General features: G+C 29.6%; 1 protein-coding gene across 2 annotated transcripts in view; it reads left to right on the forward strand.

Moving 5' to 3' along the window:
• The window catches only part of LRRD1 (leucine rich repeats and death domain containing 1), a 44472-nt gene that overhangs the window by 22782 nt on the left and 5250 nt on the right, over positions 1-16440 (forward strand). The gene's annotated exons all lie outside the window — the stretch shown is intronic.

Consider the following 16440-nt stretch of genomic DNA (forward strand, 5'->3'; position numbering starts at 1 on the left):
AATACTTCTCCTATGTACAAGAATATAACTACTATAATACTGCTCCTATGTACAAGAATATAGCTACTATAATACTGCTCCTATGTACAAGAATATAACTAATATAATACTGCTCATATGTACAAGAATATAACTACTATAATACTGCTCCTATGTACAAGAATATAACTACTATAATACTGCTCCTATGTACAAGAATATAGCTACTATAATACTGCCCCCTATGTACAAGAATATAACTACTATAATACTGCTCCTATGTACAAGAATATAGCTACTATAATACTGCCCCCTATGTACAAGAATATAACTACTATAATACTGCCCCTATGTACAAGAATATAACTACTATAATACTGCCCCTATGTACAAGAATATAACTACTATAATACTGCTCCCTATGTACAAGAATATAACTACTATAATACTGCTTTCTATGTAAAAGAATATAACGACTATAATACTGCCCCTATGTACAAGAATATTACTATAAGACTGCTCCTATGTACAAGAATATATCTACTATAATACTGCTCCTATGTACAAGAATATAACTACTATAATACTACCCCCTATGTACAAGAATATAACAACTATAATACTTCTCCTATGTACAAAAATATAACTACTATAATACTGCTCCTATGTACAAGAATATAACTACTATAATACTGCTCCTATGTACAAGAATATAACTACTATAATACTGCTCCTATGTACAAGAATATATCTACTATAATACTGCTCCTATGTACAAGAATATAACTACTATAATACTACCCCCTATGTACAAGAATATAACAACTATAATACTTCTCCTATGTACAAAAATATAACTACTATAATACTGCTCCTATGTACAAGAATATAACTACTATAATACTGCTCCTATGTACAAGAATATAACTACTATAATACTGCCCCTATGTACAAGAATATAACTACTATAATACTGCTCCCTATGTACAAGAATATAACTACTATAATACTGCTTTCTATGTAAAAGAATATAACGACTATAATACTGCCCCTATGTACAAGAATATTACTATAATACTGCTCCTATGTACAAGAATATATCTACTATAATACTGCTCCTATGTACAAGAATATAACTACTATAATACTACCCCCTATGTACAAGAATATAACTACTATAATACTTCTCCTATGTACAAGAATATAACTACTATAATACTGCCCCTATGTACAAGAATATAACTACTATAATACTGCTCCTATGTACAAGAATATAACTACTATAATACTGCTCCTATGTACAAGAATATAACTACTATAATACTGCTCCAATTGTACAAGAATATAAGTACTATAATACTGCTCCTATGTACAAGAATATAACTACTATAATACTGCTCCTATGTACAAGAATATAGCTACTATAATACTGCCCCCTATGTACAAGAATATAACTACTATAATACTGCCCCTATATACAAGAATATAACTACTATAATACTGCCCCTATATACAAGAATATAACTACTATAATACTGCTCCTATGTACAAGAATATAACTACTATAATACTGCCCCTATGTACAAGAATATAGCGACTATAATACTGCCTCTATGTACAAGAATATAACTACTATAATACTGCTCTCTATGTACAAGAATATAACGACTATAATACTGCTCCTATGTACAAGAATATAACTATAATACTGCCCCTATGTACAAGAATATAACTACAATAATACTGCTCCTATGTACAAGAATATAACTACTATAATACTGCTCTCTATGTACAAGAATATAACAACTATAATACTGCTCCTATGTACAAGAATATAACTACTATAATACTGCTCCCTATGTACAAGAATATAACTACTATAATACTGCTCCTATATACAAGAATATAACTACTATAATACTGCTCTCTATGTACAAGAATATAACTACTATAAAACTGCTCCTATGTACAAGAATATAACTACTATAATACTGCCCCCTATGTACGAGAATATAACTACTATAATACTGCCCCTATGTACAAGAATATAACTACTATAATACTGCCCCTATGTACAAGAATATAACTACTATAATACTGCCCCTATGTACAAGAATATAACTACTATAATACTGCTCCCTATGTACAAGAATATAACTACTATAATACTGCTTTCTATGTAAAAGAATATAACGACTATAATACTGCCCCTATGTACAAGAATATTACTATAATACTGCTCCTATGTACAAGAATATATCTACTATAATACTGCTCCTATGTACAAGAATATATCTACTATAATACTGCTCCTATGTACAAGAATATAACTACTATAATACTACCCCCTATGTACAAGAATATAGCTACTATAATACTTCTCCTATGTACAAGAATATAACTACTATAATACTGCCCCTATGTACAAGAATGTAACTACTATAATACTGCTCCTATGTACAAGAATATAACTACTATAATACTGCTCCTATGTATAAGAATATAACTACTATAATACTGCTCCAATTGTACAAGAATATAACTACTATAATACTGCTCCTATGTACAAGAATATAACTACTATAATACTGCTCCTATGTACAAGAATATAGCTACTATAATACTGCCCCCTATGTACAAGAATATAACTACTATAATACTGCCCCTATATACAAGAATATAACTACTATAATACTGCCCCTATATACAAGAATATAACTACTATAATACTGCTCCTATGTACAAGAATATAACTACTATAATACTGCCCCTATGTACAAGAATATAGCGACTATAATACTGCCTCTATGTACAAGAATATAACTACTATAATACTGCTCTCTATGTACAAGAATATAACGACTATAATACTGCTCCTATGTACAAGAATATAACTACTATAATACTGCCCCTATGTACAAGAATATAACTACAATAATACTGCCCCTACGTACAAGAATATAACTACTATAATACTGCTCTCTATGTACAAGAATATAACAACTATAATACTGCTCCTATGTACAAGAATATAACTACTATAATACTGCTCCCTATGTACAAGAATATAACTACTATAATACTGCTCCTATGTACAAGAATATAACTACTATAATACTGCTCTCTATGTACAAGAATATAACTACTATAATACTGCTCCTATGTACAAGAATATAACTACTATAATACTGCCCCCTATGTACGAGAATATAAGTACTATAATACTGCCCCTATGTACAAGAATATAACTACTATAATACTGCCCCTATGTACAAGAATATAACTACTATAATACTGCCCCTATGTACAAGAATATAACTACTATAATACTGCTCCCTATGTACAAGAATATAACTACTATAATACTGCTTTCTATGTAAAAGAATATAACGACTATAATACTGCCCCTATGTACAAGAATATTACTATAATACTGCTCCTATGTACAAGAATATATCTACTATAATACTGCTCCTATGTACAAGAATATAACTACTATAATACTACCCCCTATGTACAAGAATATAACTACTATAATACTTCTCCTATGTACAAGAATATAACTACTATAATACTGCTCCTATGTACAAGAATATAGCTACTATAATACTGCTCCTATGTACAAGAATATAACTAATATAATACTGCTCCTATGTACAAGAATATAACTACTATAATACTGCTCCTATGTACAAGAATATAACTACTATAATACTGCTCCTATGTACAAGAATATAGCTACTATAATACTGCCCCCTATGTACAAGAATATAACTACTATAATACTGCTCCTATGTACAAGAATATAACTACTATAATACTGCCCCTATGTACAAGAATATAACTACTATAATACTGCCCCTATGTACAAGAATATAACTACTATAATACTGCCCCTATGTACAAGAATATAACTACTATAATACTGCTCCCTATGTACAAGAATATAACTACTATAATACTGCTTTCTATGTAAAAGAATATAACGACTATAATACTGCCCCTATGTACAAGAATATTACTATAAGACTGCTCCTATGTACAAGAATATATCTACTATAATACTGCTCCTATGTACAAGAATATAACTACTATAATACTACCCCCTATGTACAAGAATATAACAACTATAATACTTCTCCTATGTACAAAAATATAACTACTATAATACTGCTCCTATGTACAAGAATATAACTACTATAATACTGCTCCTATGTACAAGAATATAACTACTATAATACTGCTCCTATGTACAAGAATATATCTACTATAATACTGCTCCTATGTACAAGAATATAACTACTATAATACTACCCCCTATGTACAAGAATATAACAACTATAATACTTCTCCTATGTACAAAAATATAACTACTATAATACTGCTCCTATGTACAAGAATATAACTACTATAATACTGCTCCTATGTACAAGAATATAACTACTATAATACTGCTCCTATGTACAAGAATATAACTACTATAATACTGCTCCTATGTACAAGAATATAACTACTATAATACTGCCCCCTATGTACAAGAATATAACTACTATAATACTGCTCCTATGTACAAGAATATAGCTACTATAATACTGCCCCCTATGTACAAGAATATAACTACTATAATACTGCTCCTATGTACAAGAATATAACTACTATAATACTGCTCCTATGTACAAGAATATAACTACTATAATACTGTCCCTATGTACTAGAATATAACTACTATAATACTGTCCCTATGTACAAGAATATAACTACTATTATACTGCCTCTATGTACAAGAATATAACTGCTATAATACTGCCCCTATGTACTAGAATATAACTACTATAATACTGCTTTCTATGTAAAAGAATATAACGACTATAATACTGCCCCTATGTACAAGAATATTACTATAATACTGCTCCTATGTACAAGAATATATCTACTATAATACTGCTCCTATGTACAAGAATATAACTACTATAATACTACCCCCTATGTACAAGAATATAACTACTATAATACTTCTCCTATGTACAAGAATATAACTACTATAATACTGCTCCTATGTACAAGAATATAGCTACTATAATACTGCTCCTATGTACAAGAATATAACTAATATAATACTGCTCATATGTACAAGAATATAACTACTATAATACTGCTCCTATGTACAAGAATATAACTACTATAATACTGCTCCTATGTACAAGAATATAGCTACTATAATACTGCCCCCTATGTACAAGAATATAACTACTATAATACTGCTCCTATGTACAAGAATATAGCTACTATAATACTGCCCCCTATGTACAAGAATATAACTACTATAATACTGCCCCTATGTACAAGAATATAACTACTATAATACTGCCCCTATGTACAAGAATATAACTACTATAATACTGCTCCCTATGTACAAGAATATAACTACTATAATACTGCTTTCTATGTAAAAGAATATAACGACTATAATACTGCCCCTATGTACAAGAATATTACTATAAGACTGCTCCTATGTACAAGAATATATCTACTATAATACTGCTCCTATGTACAAGAATATAACTACTATAATACTACCCCCTATGTACAAGAATATAACAACTATAATACTTCTCCTATGTACAAAAATATAACTACTATAATACTGCTCCTATGTACAAGAATATAACTACTATAATACTGCTCCTATGTACAAGAATATAACTACTATAATACTGCTCCTATGTACAAGAATATATCTACTATAATACTGCTCCTATGTACAAGAATATAACTACTATAATACTACCCCCTATGTACAAGAATATAACAACTATAATACTTCTCCTATGTACAAAAATATAACTACTATAATACTGCTCCTATGTACAAGAATATAACTACTATAATACTGCTCCTATGTACAAGAATATAACTACTATAATACTGCTCCTATGTACAAGAATATAACTACTATAATACTGCTCCTATGTACAAGAATATAACTACTATAATACTGCCCCCTATGTACAAGAATATAACTACTATAATACTGCTCCTATGTACAAGAATATAGCTACTATAATACTGCCCCCTATGTACAAGAATATAACTACTATAATACTGCTCCTATGTACAAGAATATAACTACTATAATACTGCTCCTATGTACAAGAATATAACTACTATAATACTGTCCCTATGTACTAGAATATAACTACTATAATACTGTCCCTATGTACAAGAATATAACTACTATTATACTGCCTCTATGTACAAGAATATAACTGCTATAATACTGCCCCTATGTACTAGAATATAACTACTATAATACTGCTTTCTATGTAAAAGAATATAACGACTATAATACTGCCCCTATGTACAAGAATATTACTATAATACTGCTCCTATGTACAAGAATATATCTACTATAATACTGCTCCTATGTACAAGAATATAACTACTATAATACTACCCCCTATGTACAAGAATATAACTACTATAATACTTCTCCTATGTACAAGAATATAACTACTATAATACTGCTCCTATGTACAAGAATATAGCTACTATAATACTGCTCCTATGTACAAGAATATAACTAATATAATACTGCTCATATGTACAAGAATATAACTACTATAATACTGCTCCTATGTACAAGAATATAACTACTATAATACTGCTCCTATGTACAAGAATATAGCTACTATAATACTGCCCCCTATGTACAAGAATATAACTACTATAATACTGCTCCTATGTACAAGAATATAGCTACTATAATACTGCCCCCTATGTACAAGAATATAACTACTATAATACTGCCCCTATGTACAAGAATATAACTACTATAATACTGCCCCTATGTACAAGAATATAACTACTATAATACTGCTCCCTATGTACAAGAATATAACTACTATAATACTGCTTTCTATGTAAAAGAATATAACGACTATAATACTGCCCCTATGTACAAGAATATTACTATAAGACTGCTCCTATGTACAAGAATATATCTACTATAATACTGCTCCTATGTACAAGAATATAACTACTATAATACTACCCCCTATGTACAAGAATATAACAACTATAATACTTCTCCTATGTACAAAAATATAACTACTATAATACTGCTCCTATGTACAAGAATATAACTACTATAATACTGCTCCTATGTACAAGAATATAACTACTATAATACTGCTCCTATGTACAAGAATATATCTACTATAATACTGCTCCTATGTACAAGAATATAACTACTATAATACTACCCCCTATGTACAAGAATATAACAACTATAATACTTCTCCTATGTACAAAAATATAACTACTATAATACTGCTCCTATGTACAAGAATATAACTACTATAATACTGCTCCTATGTACAAGAATATAACTACTATAATACTGCTCCTATGTACAAGAATATAACTACTATAATACTGCTCCTATGTACAAGAATATAACTACTATAATACTGCCCCCTATGTACAAGAATATAACTACTATAATACTGCTCCTATGTACAAGAATATAGCTACTATAATACTGCCCCCTATGTACAAGAATATAACTACTATAATACTGCTCCTATGTACAAGAATATAACTACTATAATACTGCTCCTATGTACAAGAATATAACTACTATAATACTGTCCCTATGTACTAGAATATAACTACTATAATACTGTCCCTATGTACAAGAATATAACTACTATTATACTGCCTCTATGTACAAGAATATAACTGCTATAATACTGCCCCTATGTACTAGAATATAACTACTATAATACTGCTCTCTATGTACAAGAATATAACTACTATAATACTGTCCCTATGTACTAGAATATAACTACTATAATACTGTCCCTATGTATAAGAATATAACTACTATAATACTGCCTCTATGTACAAGAATATAACTGCTATAATACTGCTCCTATGTACAAGAATATAACTACTATAATACTGCCCCTATGTACAAGAATATAACTACTATAATACTGCTCATATGTACAAGAATATAACTACTATAATACTGCCCCTATGTACAAGAATATAACTACTATAATACAGCCCCTATGTACAAGAATATAATTACTATAATACTGCCCTCTATGTACAAGAATATAACTACTATAATACTGCCCTCTATGTACAAGAATATAACTACTATAATACTGCCCCCTATGTACAATAATATAACTACTATAGTACTGCCCTTATGTACAAGAATATAACTACTATAATACTGCTCCTATGTACAAGAATATAACTACTATAGTACTGCCCTTATGTACAAGAATATAACTACTATAATACTGCCCCCTATGTACAAGAATATAACTACTATAGTACTGCCCTTATGTACAAGAATATAACTACTATAATACTGCCCCCTATGTACAATAATATAACTACTATAGTACTGCCCTTATGTACAAGAATATAACTACTATAATACTGCTCCTATGTACAATAATATAACTACTATAGTACTGCCCTTATGTACAAGAATATAACTACTATAATACTGCTCCTATGTACAATAATATAGCTACTATAGTACTGCCCTTATGTACAAGAATATAACTACTATAATACTGCCCTCTATGTACAAGAATATAACTACTATAATACTGCCCTCTATGTACAAGAATATAGCTACTATAATACTGCCCCCATGTACAATAATATAACTACTATAATACTGCCCTCTATGTACAAAAATATAACTACTATAATACTGCCCCTATGTACAATAATATAACTACTATAATACTGCCCCTATGTACAAGAAAATAACTACTATAATACTGCTCCTATGTACAAGAATATAACTACTATAATACTGCCCCTATGTACAAGAATATAACTACTATAATACTGCTCTCTATGTACAAGAATATAACTACTATAATACTGCTCCTATGTACAAGAATATAACTACTATAATACGGCCCCTATGTACAAGAATATAACTATAATACTGCTCTCTATGTACAAGAATATAACTACTATAATACTGCTCCTATGTACAAGAATATAGCTACTATAATACTGCCCCCTATGTACGAGAATATAACTACTATAATACTGCCCCTATGTACAAGAATATAACTACTATAATACTGCCCCTATGTACAAGAATATAACTACTATAATACTGCTTTCTATGTAAAAGAATATAGCGACTATAATACTGCCCCTATGTACAAGAATATTACTATAATACTGCTCCTATGTACAAGAATATATCTACTATAATACTGCTCCTATGTACAAGAATATAACTACTATAATACTACCCCCTATGTACAAGAATATAACTACTATAATACTTCTCCTATGTACAAGTATATAACTACTATAATACTGCCCCTATGTACAAGAATATAACTACTATAATACTGCTCCTATGTACAAGAATATAACTACTATAATACTGCCCCTATGTACAAGAATATAACTACTATAATACTGCTCCTATGTACAAGAATATAACTACTATAATACTGCTCCTATGTACAAGAATATAACTACTATAATACTGCTCCTATGTACAAGAATATAGCTACTATAATACTGCCCCCTATGTACAAGAATATAACTACTATAATACTGCCCCTATATACAAGAATATAACTACTATAATACTGCCCCTATATACAAGAATATAACTACTATAATACTGCTCCTATGTACAAGAATATAACTACTATAATACTGCCCCTATGTACAAGAATATAGCGACTATAATACTGCCTCTATGTACAAGAATATAACTACTATAATACTGCTCTCTATGTACAAGAATATAACGACTATAATACTGCTCCTATGTACAAGAATATAACTACTATAATACTGCCCCTATGTACAAGAATATAACTACTATAATACTGCTCTCTATGTACAAGTATATAATAACTATAATACTGCTCCTATGTACAAGAATATAACTACTATAATACTGCTCCCTATGTACAAGAATATAACTACTATAATACTGCTCCTATGTACAAGAATATAACTACTATAATACTGCTCTCTATGTACAAGAATATAACTACTTTAATACTGCTCCTATGTACAAGAATATAACTACTATAATACTGCTCCTATGTACAAGAATATAACTACTATAATACTGCTCCTATGTACAAGAATATAACTACTATAATACTGCTCCTATGTACAAGAATATATCTACTATAATACTGCTCCTATGTACAAGAATATAACTACTATAATACTACCCCCTATGTACAAGAATATAACAACTATAATACTTCTCCTATGTACAAAAATATAACTACTATAATACTGCTCCTATGTACAAGAATATAACTACTATAATACTGCTCCTATGTACAAGAATATAACTACTATAATACTGCTCCTATGTACAAGAATATAACTACTATAATACTGCTCCTATGTACAAGAATATAACTACTATAATACTGCCCCCTATGTACAAGAATATAACTACTATAATACTGCTCCTATGTACAAGAATATAGCTACTATAATACTGCCCCCTATGTACAAGAATATAACTACTATAATACTGCTCCTATGTACAAGAATATAACTACTATAATACTGCTCCTATGTACAAGAATATAACTACTATAATACTGTCCCTATGTACTAGAATATAACTACTATAATACTGTCCCTATGTACAAGAATATAACTACTATTATACTGCCTCTATGTACAAGAATATAACTGCTATAATACTGCCCCTATGTACTAGAATATAACTACTATAATACTGCTCTCTATGTACAAGAATATAACTACTATAATACTGTCCCTATGTACTAGAATATAACTACTATAATACTGTCCCTATGTATAAGAATATAACTACTATAATACTGCCTCTATGTACAAGAATATAACTGCTATAATACTGCTCCTATGTACAAGAATATAACTACTATAATACTGCCCCTATGTACAAGAATATAACTACTATAATACTGCTCATATGTACAAGAATATAACTACTATAATACTGCCCCTATGTACAAGAATATAACTACTATAATACAGCCCCTATGTACAAGAATATAATTACTATAATACTGCCCTCTATGTACAAGAATATAACTACTATAATACTGCCCTCTATGTACAAGAATATAACTACTATAATACTGCCCCCTATGTACAATAATATAACTACTATAGTACTGCCCTTATGTACAAGAATATAACTACTATAATACTGCTCCTATGTACAAGAATATAACTACTATAGTACTGCCCTTATGTACAAGAATATAACTACTATAATACTGCCCCCTATGTACAAGAATATAACTACTATAGTACTGCCCTTATGTACAAGAATATAACTACTATAATACTGCCCCCTATGTACAATAATATAACTACTATAGTACTGCCCTTATGTACAAGAATATAACTACTATAATACTGCTCCTATGTACAATAATATAACTACTATAGTACTGCCCTTATGTACAAGAATATAACTACTATAATACTGCTCCTATGTACAATAATATAGCTACTATAGTACTGCCCTTATGTACAAGAATATAACTACTATAATACTGCCCTCTATGTACAAGAATATAACTACTATAATACTGCCCTCTATGTACAAGAATATAGCTACTATAATACTGCCCCCTATGTACAATAATATAACTACTATAATACTGCCCTCTATGTACAAAAATATAACTACTATAATACTGCCCCTATGTACAATAATATAACTACTATAATACTGCCCCTATGTACAAGAAAATAACTACTATAATACTGCTCCTATGTACAAGAATATAACTACTATAATACTGCCCCTATGTACAAGAATATAACTACTATAATACTGCTCTCTATGTACAAGAATATAACTACTATAATACTGCTCCTATGTACAAGAATATAACTACTATAATACGGCCCCTATGTACAAGAATATAACTATAATACTGCTCTCTATGTACAAGAATATAACTACTATAATACTGCTCCTATGTACAAGAATATAGCTACTATAATACTGCCCCCTATGTACGAGAATATAACTACTATAATACTGCCCCTATGTACAAGAATATAACTACTATAATACTGCCCCTATGTACAAGAATATAACTACTATAATACTGCTTTCTATGTAAAAGAATATAGCGACTATAATACTGCCCCTATGTACAAGAATATTACTATAATACTGCTCCTATGTACAAGAATATATCTACTATAATACTGCTCCTATGTACAAGAATATAACTACTATAATACTACCCCCTATGTACAAGAATATAACTACTATAATACTTCTCCTATGTACAAGTATATAACTACTATAATACTGCCCCTATGTACAAGAATATAACTACTATAATACTGCTCCTATGTACAAGAATATAACTACTATAATACTGCCCCTATGTACAAGAATATAACTACTATAATACTGCTCCTATGTACAAGAATATAACTACTATAATACTGCTCCTATGTACAAGAATATAACTACTATAATACTGCTCCTATGTACAAGAATATAGCTACTATAATACTGCCCCCTATGTACAAGAATATAACTACTATAATACTGCCCCTATATACAAGAATATAACTACTATAATACTGCCCCTATATACAAGAATATAACTACTATAATACTGCTCCTATGTACAAGAATATAACTACTATAATACTGCCCCTATGTACAAGAATATAGCGACTATAATACTGCCTCTATGTACAAGAATATAACTACTATAATACTGCTCTCTATGTACAAGAATATAACGACTATAATACTGCTCCTATGTACAAGAATATAACTACTATAATACTGCCCCTATGTACAAGAATATAACTACTATAATACTGCTCTCTATGTACAAGTATATAATAACTATAATACTGCTCCTATGTACAAGAATATAACTACTATAATACTGCTCCCTATGTACAAGAATATAACTACTATAATACTGCTCCTATGTACAAGAATATAACTACTATAATACTGCTCTCTATGTACAAGAATATAACTACTTTAATACTGCTCCTATGTACAAGAATATAACTACTATAATACTGCCCCCTATGTACGAGAATATAACTACTATAATACTGCCCCTATGTACAAGAATATAACTACTATAATACTGCCCCTATGTACAAGAATATAACTACTATAATACTGCCCCTATGTGCAAGAATATAACTACTATAATACTGCTCCCTATGTACAAGAATATAACTACTATAATACTGCTTTCTATGTAAAAGAATATAACGACTATAATACTGCCCCTATGTACAAGAATATTACTATAATACTGCTCCTATGGACAAGAATATATCTACTATAATACTGCTCCTATGTACAAGAATATAACTACTATAATACTGCTCCTATGTACAAGAATATAACTACTATAATACTGCTCCAATGTACAGGAATATAACTACTATAATACTGCTCATATGTACAAGAATATAACTACTATAATACTGCTCCTATGTACAAGAAAATAACTACTATAATACTACTCCAATGTACAAGAATATAGCTACTATAATACTGCCCCCTATGTACAAGAATATAACTACTATAATACTGCCCCTATATACAAGAATATAACTACTATAATACTGCCCCTATATACAAGAATATAACTACTATAATACTGCTCCTATGTACAAGAATATAACTACTATAATACTGCCCCTATGTACAAGAATATAGCGACTATAATACTGCCTCTATGTACAAGAATATAACTACTATAATACTGTTCTCTATGTACAAGAATATAATGACTATAATACTGCTCCTATGTACAAGAATATAACTACTATAATACTGCCCCTATGTACAAGAATATAACTACTATAATACTGCTCCTATGTACAAGAATATAACTACTATAATACTGCTCTCTATGTACAAGAATATAACAACTATAATACTGCTCCTATGTACAAGAATATAACTACTATAATACTGCTCCCTATGTACAAGAATATAACTACTATAATACTGCTCCTATGTACAAGAATATAACTACTATAATGCTGCCCCTATGTACAAGAATATAACTACTATAATACTGCTCCTATGTACAAGAATATAACTACTATAATACTGCCCCTATGTACAAGAATATAACTACTATAATACTGCTCCCTATGTACAAGAATATAACTACTATAATACTGCTCCTATGTACAAGAATATAACTACTATAATAGTGCTCTCTATGTACAAGAATATAACAGCTATAATACTGCTCCTATGTGCAAGAATATAACTACTATAATACTGCTCCTATGTACAAGAATATAACTACTATAATACTGCCCCTATGTACAAGAATATAACTACCATAATACTGCTTTCTATGTAAAAGAATATACCGACTATAATACTGCCCCTATGTACAAGAATATTGCTATAATACTGCTCCTATGTACAAGAATATAACTACTATAATACTACTCTCTATGTTCAAGAATATAACTACTATAATACTGCCCCTATGTACAAGAATATAACTACTATAATACTGCTCCTATGTACAAGAATATAACTACTATAATACTGCCCCTATGTACAAGAATATAACTACTATAAATCTGCTTCCTATGTATAAGAATATAACTACTATAATACTGCTCCTATGTACAAGAATATAACTACTATAATATTGCCCCTATGTACAAGAATATAACTACTATAATACTGCTCTCTATGTACAAGAATATAACAACTATAATACTGCTCCTATGTACAAGAATATAACTACTATAATACTGCTCCTATGTACAAGAATATAACTACTATAATACTGCCCCTATGTACAAATATAAAACAACTATAATACTGCTCCTATGTACAAGAATATAACTACTATAATACTGCTCTCTATGTACAAGAATATAACAACTATAATACTGCTCCTATGTACAAGAATATAACTACTATAATACTGCTCTCTATGTACAAGAATATAACAACTATAATACTGCTCCTATATACAAGAATATAACTACTATAATACTGCTCCTATGTACAAGAATATAACTACTATAATAGTACCCCCTATGTACAAGAATATAACTACTATAATACTGCCCCTATGTACAAGAATATAACTACTATAATACTGCCTCCTTTGTACAAGAATATAACTACTATAATACTGCCCCTATGTACAAGAATATATCTACTATAATACTGCTCTCTATGTACAAGAATATATCTACTATAATACTGCTCTCTATGTACAAGAATATAACTACTATAATACTGCTCCTATGTACAAGAATATAACTACTATAATACTGCTCCTATGTACAAGAATATAACTACTATAATACTGCTCTCTATGTACAAGAATATAACTACTATAATATTGCTCCTATGTACAAGAATATAACTACTATAATACTGCTCCTATGTACAAGAATATAACTACTATAATACTGCTCCTATGTACAAGAATATAACTACTATAATACTGCTCTCTATGTACAAGAATATAACAACTATAATACTGCTCCTATGTACAAGAATATAACTACTATAATACTGCCCCTATGTACAAGAATATAACTACTATAATAGTACCCCCTATGTACAAGAATATAACTACTATAATACTGCCCCTATGTACAAGAATATAACTACTATAATACTGCCCCTATGTACAAGAATATAACTACTATAATACTACTCCCTATGTACAAGAATATAACTACTATTATACTGCTCCATATGTACAAGAGTATAACTACTATAATACTGCTACTATGTACAAGAATATAACTACTATAATACTGCTCCTATGTACAAGAATATAACTAATATAATACTGCCCCTATGTACAAGAATATAACTACTATAATGCTGCCCCTATGTACAAGAATATAACTACTATAATACTGTTCGTATGTAGAAGAATATAACTACTATAATACTGCCCCTATGTACAAGAATATAACTACTATAATAGTACCCCCTATGTACAAGAATATAACTACTATAATACTGCCCCTATGTACAAGAATATAACTACTATAATACTGCCCCTATGTACAAGAATATAACTACTATAATACTACTCCCTATGTACAGGAATATAACTACTATTATACTGCTCCATATGTACAAGAGTATAACTACTATAATACTGCTACTATGTACAAGAATATAACTACTATAATACTGCTCCTATGTACAAGAATATGACTACTATAATACTGCCCCTATGTACAAGAATATAACTACTATAATGCTGCCCCTATGTACAAGAATATAACTACTATAATACTGTTCGTATGTAGAAGAATATAACTACTATAATAGTGCCCCTATGTACAAGAATATAACTACTATAATACTGCCCCTATGTACAAGAATATAACTACTATAATACTGCCCCTATGTAC

The sequence above is a fragment of the Phyllobates terribilis genome, unplaced genomic scaffold (assembly GCF_046119375.1).
Source record: "Phyllobates terribilis strain yellow unplaced genomic scaffold, ASM4611937v1 Scaffold_4__5_contigs__length_816908805, whole genome shotgun sequence".
NCBI lineage: Eukaryota > Metazoa > Chordata > Amphibia > Anura > Dendrobatidae > Phyllobates > Phyllobates terribilis.